At 41.7% G+C, this 10145-nt stretch overlaps 1 protein-coding gene across 1 annotated transcript in view; it reads left to right on the top strand.

The window, feature by feature from the left end:
- The first annotated feature begins 596 nt into the window (after positions 1–596).
- LOC121536508 (cystathionine beta-synthase) overlaps positions 597–10145 on the top strand; it is a 46483-nt gene continuing 36934 nt past the window's right edge. Inside the window, exon 1 of the mRNA XM_041843838.2 lies at positions 597–711. The gene's annotated coding sequence lies outside the window, so the exon portion shown is untranslated. The remainder of the gene's footprint in view (positions 712–10145) is intronic.

The raw sequence follows: 10145 nt of genomic DNA, 5'->3' as shown, positions 1-10145 counted from the left end.
TTGTCTTTTTGTGCTGAAGAACTGATGTAATAACTTATTGAGAAACGTTCTAGTCCAGGGCTCTCCAACCCTGTTCCTGGAGAGCTACTGTCCTGTAAGTTTTCGCACCAACCCTAATTCTAATAATTAGCTGGATGATAAGCATTCTAAATAATTAACTGGATGATAAGCTGAATCAGGTGAATTAAAACTGGGGAGTGAAAACCTACAGGAGGGTAGCGCTCCAGGAACAGGGTTGGAGAACCCAAACTCGGTTAAGTTTTTTTTACTTAAATCGGCCTATTCATTAGCAATTGTTTTGCACACCTTGTGCTCCTTTTCAAGGTTAAGCACAGTGAATAACTTTTCTCAGAGGAAATATCCAAACGTTTACATACCAAAATCATATGATTATTGTTCATCTTGCAGAAGCATGTCTACAAGGGGGCGGGCTACTTTCTGGGCCTTTTGTTTACATATGTGCAGGACATTCGAAACGAAGGCCCGACAAACGTGTAATCTCTGATTGGAGGAGCAAGACCGAGTAACACCCCCACTGTAGCCAATCAACGTACACACCAAACAAGGATACTGGAATCAGATTGGACCGTGTTGTATGTCTTTAAAGCATGTGAGCTGCTGAACAAGCTAGTCTAGTCGCGTTCTACGAAAGGTCATCTTTGAAATTGGATCACGTACTGGTCCATCACCACTACCTTAATTAACTCAAAGGTGAGTGAACAATGTTAACTACTTAAAAAGAACTAGGTTAATATAGATGTAATTCCTATTTTTACCGTATTGATCCAGAGCCTCCATCACTCATGTGCGGCGCTTGAACACCACTAGCGCTCTCTAATTCCTGCCTTTTGTAATGTATTGCTATGTTATTTTTAAAAATAGGATTCGTTGAATGTGTGGTGTAGCGTAAAGTGACTAGATCATTCTGAAGCAAGTGAGCAACATGAACAAGCATGATGAAATACCAATTACGTCACGGAGTGTTTCATGGAAACGTATGCCGCATTCAAAGCAACTGGGAACTCTGAAATCTCCGACTTCAGTGCGTTCACGACAACTGGGAACTCAGAAAAAAACTAGCTTCGACTGGGATAAATCGTTTTGAACTGTCCTCCAACTCGGAATTCGAACTCAGGCCTCTTTCTAGAGTGCATTTTACCAGTAAGCCTACGGTCTCATGGGTCTTCTCAAGTACCCCCTATGGATAGGCCAAGTACCCCCAGGGGTCCTAGTAGGTCTACCCCTGGTGGGGAACCACTAATCTAAATGTTGGAACCTATCAGAAAGTAGCATATGACAGGCTATTGAAAGAAAATTGTATAACATTTAATAGCCTACAACAGAGGGGGGGGGGGGAAAGTGTTTCCTGCAATAGGAGACATAATAGCAACAAAAAATGTGATGTCAGATTTATCTTTAGATTAATGAACTTGTTACCTAAAGAGTGTTTTTTATTTTTAGGCTGCACAGGCTTGTCTTAGTCTACTCTATCTGCTAATGCTGAATAGATGACTGACACTTGAATAGATTGATTCCATATAATAAAAAACTAGAACCATAAATATGTGTAGTATTAAATCAATACTAGGTAGTGTAGCCTGTAATTGCAAAACATTTTACATTTGCGAGTTTAATCTTGGATGGGGGAAGGGAAATTACGTGGCTTAATTTCTACTGCTGTAGACTGATGTAAGACCAGTGTGTCCTGGTTTAGCCTCTTTGCAGTAGGGGCTGTAACACTGAGCTGGATGTTACATTCAGTATAGTATTCAGCTCAGAGTTTCAACATCCTGCATTGCATCCGGCTCAGTTACATCCAGCTCAGTTGCATCCGGCTCCGTTACATCCGGCTCAGTTACATCCGGCTCCGTTACATCCGGCTCAGTTACATCCGGCTCAGACATGCATCCGGCTCAGTTACGTCCGGCTCAGACATGCATCCGGCTCAGTTACGTCCGGCTCAGACATGCATCCGGCTCAGTTACGTCCGGCTCAGACATGCATCCGGCTCAGTTACGTCCGGCTCAGACATGCATCCGGCTCAGTTACGTCCGGCTCAGACATGCATCCGGCTCAATTACGTCCGGCTCAGACATGTATCCGGCTCAGTTACGTCCGGCTCAGACATGCATCCGGCTCAGTTACGTCCGGCTCAGACATGCATCCGGCTCAGTTACATCCGTCTCAGACATGCATCCGGCTCAGTTACGTCCGGCTCAGACATGCATCCGGCTCAGTTACGTCCGGCTCAGACATGCATCCGGCTCAGTTACATCCGTCTCAGACATGCATCCGGCTCAGTTACGTCCGGCTCAGACATGCATCCGGCTCAGTTACATCCGGCTCAGACATGCATCCGGCTCAGTTACGTCCGGCTCAGACATGCATCCGGCTCAGTTACATCCGGCTCAGACATGCATCCGGCTCAGTTTTTCATCCAGCATCCTGCACAGAGTTACATCCAGGGCATTTCCATCGGAAAGTACCCATGAGCACCAATGTGAGTTTCTTAGGAACATATCAAATTGGGTGTCAAATGAAAGCTAAGAGTCTATATTTTTGGGGAATGAAGGAATAGATACATTTTTCAAAAATGTTCCATCTTAAAAATGTGGCATAAGTAAAGGCTTTGATTTCTGGATAAACAGGTCTTAGAAAACATCTATCCAAATCTTAAGAGGTATCAGAAATGCATCAAAACACAATGTTGATGTAAAGACCCCTGCCAACTAATATTAACACTCATATTTAGTTTTGGAGAAATTGTTTACCTTCTGTAAGTTTAAGAAATATTGCCTTGTAATTCCTTTACCATTAACCCACAACTTAATTTTCTAATTTCTCTCATGAGGTGGCAGGATAATGAAAGTTCAGAGAAGTAACAAGTAATGGTAGAGCTACCAATTTATTTATAGTGATTTTACTGATCAATTATGTTTATGAATTAAGTGATTAAAACTTGTAAATTGCCAAGAAACTGAAGATCTCGTACAACGCTGTGTACTACAGCGCAAACTGGCTCTAACCAGAATAGAAAGAGGAGTGGGAGGCCCTGGTACACAACTGAGCAAGAGGACAAATACATTAGTGTCTAGTTTGAGAAACAGACGCCTCACAGGTCCTCAACTGGCAGCTTAATTAAATAGTACCCGCAAAACACCAGTCTCAACGTCAACAGTGAAGAGGCGACTCCGGGATGCTGACCTCCTATGCAGAGTTGCAAAGAAAAAGTCCAGTGTCTGTGTTCTTTTGCCCATCTTAATCTTTTATTTTTATTGGCCAGTCTGAGATATGGCTTTTTCGTTGCAACTCTGCCTAGAAGGTCAGCATCCCGGAGTCGCCTCTTCACTGTTGAGGTTCAGGTGTTTTGCGGGTACTATTTAATGAAGCTGCCAGTTTCTCAAACTAGACACTCTAATGTATTTGTCCTCTTGCTCAGTTGTGCACCGAGGCCTCCCACTCCTCTTTCTATTCTGGTTAGAGCCAGTTTGCGCTGTTCTGTGACGGGAGTAGTACACAGCGTTGTACGAGATCTTCAGTTTCTCGCATGGAATAGCCTTAATTTCTCAGAACAAGAATAGACTGACGAGTTTCAGAAGAAAGTTCTTTGTTTCTGGCCATTTTGAGCCTGTAATCTAACCCACAATTGCTGATGCTCCAGATACTCAACTAGTCTCAAGAAGGCCAGTTTTATTGCTTCTTTAATCAGCACAACAGTTTTCAGCTGTGCTAACATAATTGCAAAAGGGTTTTCTAATGATCAATTAGCCTTTTAAAATGATCAACTTGGATTAGCAAACACAACGTGGCATTGGAACACAGGACTGATGGTTGCTGATAATGGGCCTCTGTACGCCAATGTAGATATTCAATTTCAAATCAGCCGTTTCCAGCTACAATAGCCATTTACAACATTAACAATGTTTACACTACCAGTCAAAGGTTTTAGAACACCTACTCATTCAAGGGTTTTTCTTAATTTTTTACTATTTCTTTTACATTGTAGAATAATAGTGAAGACATCAAAACTATGAAATAACACATGGAATCATGTAGTAACCAAAAAAGTGTTAAACAAATCAAAATATATTTTATATTTGAGATTCTTCAAATAGCCACCTTGATGACAGCTTTGCATACCCTTGGCATTCTATCAACCAGCTTCATTTGGAATGCTTTTCCAACAGTCTTGAAGGAGTTCCCACATATGCTGAGCACTTGTTGGCTGCTTTTCCTTCACTCTGCGGTCCAACTCATCCCAAACCATCTCAATTTGGTTGAGGTCGGGGGATTGTGGAGGCCAGGTCATCTGATGCAGCACTCCTTCACTCTCGTTCTTGGTCAAATAGCCCTTACACAGCCTGGAGGTGTGTTGGGTCATTGTCCTGTTGAAAAACAAATGATAGTCCCACTAAGCCCAAACCAGATGGGATGGCGTATCGCTACAGAATGCTGTGGTAGCCATGCTGGTTAAGTGTGCCTTGAATTCTAAATAAATCACTGACAGTGTCACCAGCAAAGCACCCCCACACCATCACACCTCCTCCTCCATGCTTCACGGTGGGAACCACACATGCGGAGATCATCCGTTCACCTACTCAGCGTTTCACAAAGACACAGTGGTTGGAACCAAAAATCTCAAATTTGGACTCCAGACCAAAGGACACATTTCCACCGGTCTAATGTCCATTGCTCGTGTTTCTTGGCCCAAGCAAGTCTGTTCTTCTTATTGGTGTCCTTTAGTAGTGTTTTTTTTGCAGCAATTCGACCATGAAGACCTGATTCACACAGTCTCCTCTGAACAGTTGATGTTGAGATGTGTCTGTTACTTGAACTCTGTGAAGCATTTATTTGGGCTGCAATTTCTGAGGCTGGTAACTAATGAACTTATCCTCTGCAGCAGAGGTAACTCTGGGTCTTCCATTCCTGTGGCAGTCCTCATGAGAGCCAGTTTCATCATAGCGCTTGATGGTTTTTGCGACTGCACTTGAAGAAACTTTCAAAGTTCTTGAAATTTTCCGTATTGACTGACCATGTCTTAAAGTAATGATGGACTGTCATTTCTCTTTGCTTATTTGAGCTGTTCTTGCCATAATATGGACTTGGCCTTTTACCAAATAGGGCCATCTTCTGTATACCACCCCTACCTTGTCACAACACAGCTGATTGGCTCAAATGCATTAAGAAGTAAAGAAATTACACAAATTAAGTTTTAACAAGGCACACCTGTTAATTGAAATGCATTCCAGGTGACTACCTCATGAAGCTGGTTGAGAGAATGCCAAAAGCTGTCATCAAGGCAAAGGGTGGCTATTTGAAGAATCTCAAATATAAAATATATTTTGATTTGTTTAACACTTTTTTTGGTTACTACATGATTCCATATGTGTTATTTCATAGTTTGATATCTTCACTATTATTCTACAATGTAGAAAATTGTAAAAATAAAGAAAAACCCTTGAATGAGTAGGTGTTCTAAAACTTTTGACCGGCAGTGTACACTGTATTTCTGATTAATTGGTTATTTTAATGGACAAAAAAATTGCTTTTCTTTCGAAAACAAGGACATTTCCAAGTGACCCCAAACTTTGGAACGGTAGTGTATATTCATACCATTTTCACCAACCAACTGCATTACAGTCCAAATAATTCAAATGACATTAGCTAGCTAATTTATCTAGCTCAGGGGTTTTCAAACTGGGGTCCGAGGCTGGGGTACTGAAGGGTGTCTGTGATTTGTAGTACACAAATGCATAATTATGTATTTGATTATTTGTGATTATTATTAATTTATGTGGAAAATAATATTTTATGAGTATTGCTAGCTGCAACAAATACCATCTTGAATACCATTTCATGTCTCTTCGTCCAGTATGACGAAAGTTAGAGGTAGTTTCACATTAGTGCAATGACTGAAAGTCTACAGGAATAGTTAGTATGCTAGCTGTTCCTGTTCATCTGACTTTGTGGAAGTAGATATAAGGCTTCATTACCAAAATCTCAAATTACAGGAGGATTTTCTATATAGAAAATTCTTAGGTGAGCAGTCTGGTTATTTTTGGGATGGAAAAACTCAACTTAAACGCTCAAAACCAGATGCAGAAAAAGATATTGGACTATATATATTTTTTAAATACCATCTTTGAGAACTAACAATCAAATAAAAGCTAGACAGTCAGGGAGAATTGAACATTCCAAAATATGGGCATTCAGTGCACAATGATTTTGTTATGTTTGAGCAGAGGGAACACTGCATTAGCCATGGCAAAATGCATAGAATTGCAGGAAATTTGCTTTAAAACTGCAAAATTCTGGAGCAGGTTTTCATGAAGGACCTCTCTGTACTTTGCTCCGTTCATCTTTCCCTCGATCCTGACTGATCTCCCAGTCCCTGCCGCTGAAAAACATCCCCACAGCATGATGCTGCCACCACCATGCTTCACCGTAGGGATGGTGCCAGGTTTCCTCCAGACGTGACGCTTGGCATTCAGGCCAAGAGTTCAATCTTGGTTTCATCAGACCAGAGAATCTTGTTTCTCATGGTCTGAGAGTCTTTTAGGTGCCTTTTGGCAAACTCCAAGTGGGCTCTCATGTGCCTTTTACTGAGGAGTGGATTCGTCTGGCCACTCTACCATAAAGGCCTGATTAGTGGAGTGCTGCAGAGATGGTTATTCTTCTGGAATGTTCTCCCATCTCCACAGAGGAACTCTGGAGCTCTGTCAGAGTGATGGAGGCCACTGTTTTCTTGGGGACCTTCAATGCTGGATAATTGTTTTTGGTACCCTTACCCAGATCAGATCTGTGCCTCGAAACGATCCTGTCTCGGAGCTCTACGGACAATTCCTTCAACCTCATGGCTTGGTTTTTGCTCTGACATGCACTGTTAACTGTGGGACCTTATATAGACAGGTGTGTGCCTTTCCAAATCATGTCCAATCAATTGGATTTACCACAGGTGGACTCCAATCAAGTTGTAGAAACATCTCAAGGATGATCAATGGAATCAGGATGCACCTGAGCTCAATTCCGCATCTCATAGCAAAGGGTCTGAATACGTATGTAAATAAGTTTTTTTCAGTTTTTTTTTGCTAAATAATTAACCTATTTTCGATTTGTCAGTATGGAGTATTGTGTGTAGATTGAGGAAAACAATAATTTAAGCCATTTGAGAATAAGGCTGTAACAAAATGTGGAAAAAGGGAAGGGGTCTGAATACTTTCCCGAATGCTGTGTGTGTACACACACACACACACACACAAAGTATTCATACCCTTGACTTATTCCACATTTTGTGTTACAGCCTGAATTCAAAATGGATGAAATAGTACCCCATAATGTACCCGATAATGGCAAAGTGAAAATATGTTTTTAGAAATGTTTGCACATTTATTGAAAATGAAATACAGAAATCTCATTTGTGTACACATCCCTCTCTCCCCAAAACGTCCCTCTCGTTCCACTTCCACATCCGGTTCAACATCCACTCGAGGACTCCCCCTGGGCAGGGCCGTCCAGGTGCACTCTTGCAGTCTTTCTCCATCCACCTCAGTGTTATAGCTGTCTCTCCCTCTTTGGATAGGCTAGGAGTTCTCCCTTTTATTGACTAAATGTAACATTTGGTAAAAGCCTGATTCGATATTGCTGACAGACTAACATAATCCTTGGAAAAATGTGTAAGACGTGGGTCAATTAGTCTACATGGGCTTACTTGAACATTCATAAAGCCCTAATCAGTTTACCTATAGGCTATTCTAAAGTGGTACAGTTCTGACTCCGAGACCTCACGTTTACGCACTGTATTTCTGAGTCTGAAAAATGTAGCATATAGCCGTCCACAGGCCTATACTTAGATTAGGCCTAATAATACTGTGCATAATGGCTGAATATGTGCACTAGTTTATATTTATACACCACCAGGTTACATGGATTAGCCCAGTTCAAGTGTTAAACGATTACACACAGGTCCATAGCTATTCCCCGTTGCGCTCCTATCATTGTTGGGTTACCTATTTCTACAGTAAGCATTTTACCCTCTCCCTAGTTTGATTTGACATTGTTTATTTGAAGAAGGAAAAAAAAAACATTGGTTCAGTGTTATTACTTTGCATTGGGAGCCAAGTTGCTGGTGGGCAAATGTAATGCATTAGTTTGGCACTGTGTTACTAACCCAACACATCACTACTGTTAATTCCATTTCTATTGTTTTGAATCTCTTCTATCTCAAAGGGATTTTAGTCACAATAGAAGTGGGGGATGGATATCTTGGCGCCCTCCTGTGAATAATGGGTTGAAGGACTGCCCTTTGGGTATGAAAGGCAGGGTGTTGGTGGACGTCTCTTTCAAAGTTTTGTTTGGAAGGCGTGTTTGAATGTTCCCCCTCCCGTTGGGGGCATGTCTAACATCACGTTTTACCACAATGTTTAGTTTTAGCAGAGCAGTGTGGAACTTGGCCAAGGTCAAAATAACAGAATCTCTTGAGTAGGCTCAACATTCCCCCCCTCTAATTGGTGAGCACCCTTTTGCACACACTTTGTTTGTTTTGTATTTGATACACTTGTGAGTCATCAATATCTTAAGCCTACCCCTTCCGTCAGCACACAGTGGCTGGCTGTTCAGGCAAATCTGTCAAATGTTCAAGTCTCATGCATTCCCTCTAAACTCCTTAACATATTCTAATTACCTCACACACATTGGAATGGACAGTATCTGTTTCTGCAGACTGTTCACCCACTCAGTATCTGTTACAGCATACAGACACCCATCTCCCCATCTCGCTCTCTCCCCACAGCCCCAGCTGTTGCTGTTGTCGTGTTGCAGGGTCAAACACCCTCACCCCAGCTTTATAGCGGTAGTCAAGAGTGCACCTATTAATAGTAGACGTAGTAGAAGATTGTGTGTGTGTGGTGTTGCTGTGTTGGTTTCTCCAACGTCAGTGGCTGTAACTGAAGTAACTAAAGCTCAGAAAGTTTTATTTTTATCTGAGCGTTCACTGCTGCCTCATTCTGATGTGCACAGTCTTGGAAGAGGGAAACACTGTTGCGTCTGGTGCTGCTGTTGTCTGTGTGGGTTGGTCTGCATCGTCATCATGTAGGCTAACCAGCCAATCGGTGTGTGCCGGCCACGTGTGCTTGTGTCTTTTAACAGCTGGTTTTAGAGTTCATGGATACAGACAATGTGTCTGTGTGTTAGCCAGGTTTGGGGAGTAACATATTACATGTTGTCTTATCAGTTAGATCTACATGTAATCTGTTTACAAATAAACTGTAATCGGTTAGGTTACCAGCAAAAATATTGTGATTTAAATTACAGATTCTTTTGAAAAATTTGATTACTTATTGGATTACTTTTACATTCAGAAAGGATGTTTGTGAAAAAATACATCATGACAGACACCTTTCTGTTTTCTCAATGACATTCAATTCAGGTAACTAGTAGCCTAACTGGTTACATTTAGAAAGTAACCTACTCGACCCTGGTGTGAGCCTATGCTATGCAACCACCATATCTTGGTGGCCTTGGTGAGGAGTTCCCCAGGAATATGTGGCGTAGAATAGAGTGGGTATGTTCAGCTCAGCCAGGCGTAGGAGAAGCAGCTGTGTTCTGTTTGCTAACAACTCAACCATTCAGCAGCTTGGGTAGGCTACTTCCTTTTTAATCCAAACCCTTTTAGTGCCACTGTTGTCCTCGCAGGAAAAGATATCAGACCATAGTCCAGTGCTAATTGATATTTGATTGAGTTGTTTACATACAGCAGGGTATTAAAGGACCAAAGAGTTTGGTCTCCTTCGTATTTTCATTTTTGCCATGGAAAAAATATTGTGATACTGGTATCATCCTTCCCTAGTAGTCTCGGATATAAATTCAGTCTAATAGCCATGTTGATGCAATCTTAAAAGGTTATGCTGAAATAACAAGGAAACAATGCTGACTCAACCATTTTATTGCCTGCTGGGTAGTAATAGTAGGTAGTAGGCCCAAACTGAAGGACAGGATGATCTGCACTGTAACGGTGACCTTGCTCCTCTTGCGTCATCACCCAGAGCTAGAGTTAGCTGTGGACCATTTCTATGGTTGTTTTCTCATGTTGCTAAGCTGATTGGGTGTTTGCAAAAAAATGTTAAGTGCGTTGGGATCGGTACGAGATT

Source organism: Coregonus clupeaformis, chromosome 23, assembly GCF_020615455.1.
Source record: "Coregonus clupeaformis isolate EN_2021a chromosome 23, ASM2061545v1, whole genome shotgun sequence".
Classification (NCBI taxonomy): Eukaryota; Metazoa; Chordata; class Actinopteri; order Salmoniformes; family Salmonidae; genus Coregonus; species Coregonus clupeaformis.
The sequence above is the reverse complement of the archived record's forward strand: the minus strand, read 5'-3'. Positions and strand labels throughout refer to the sequence as shown.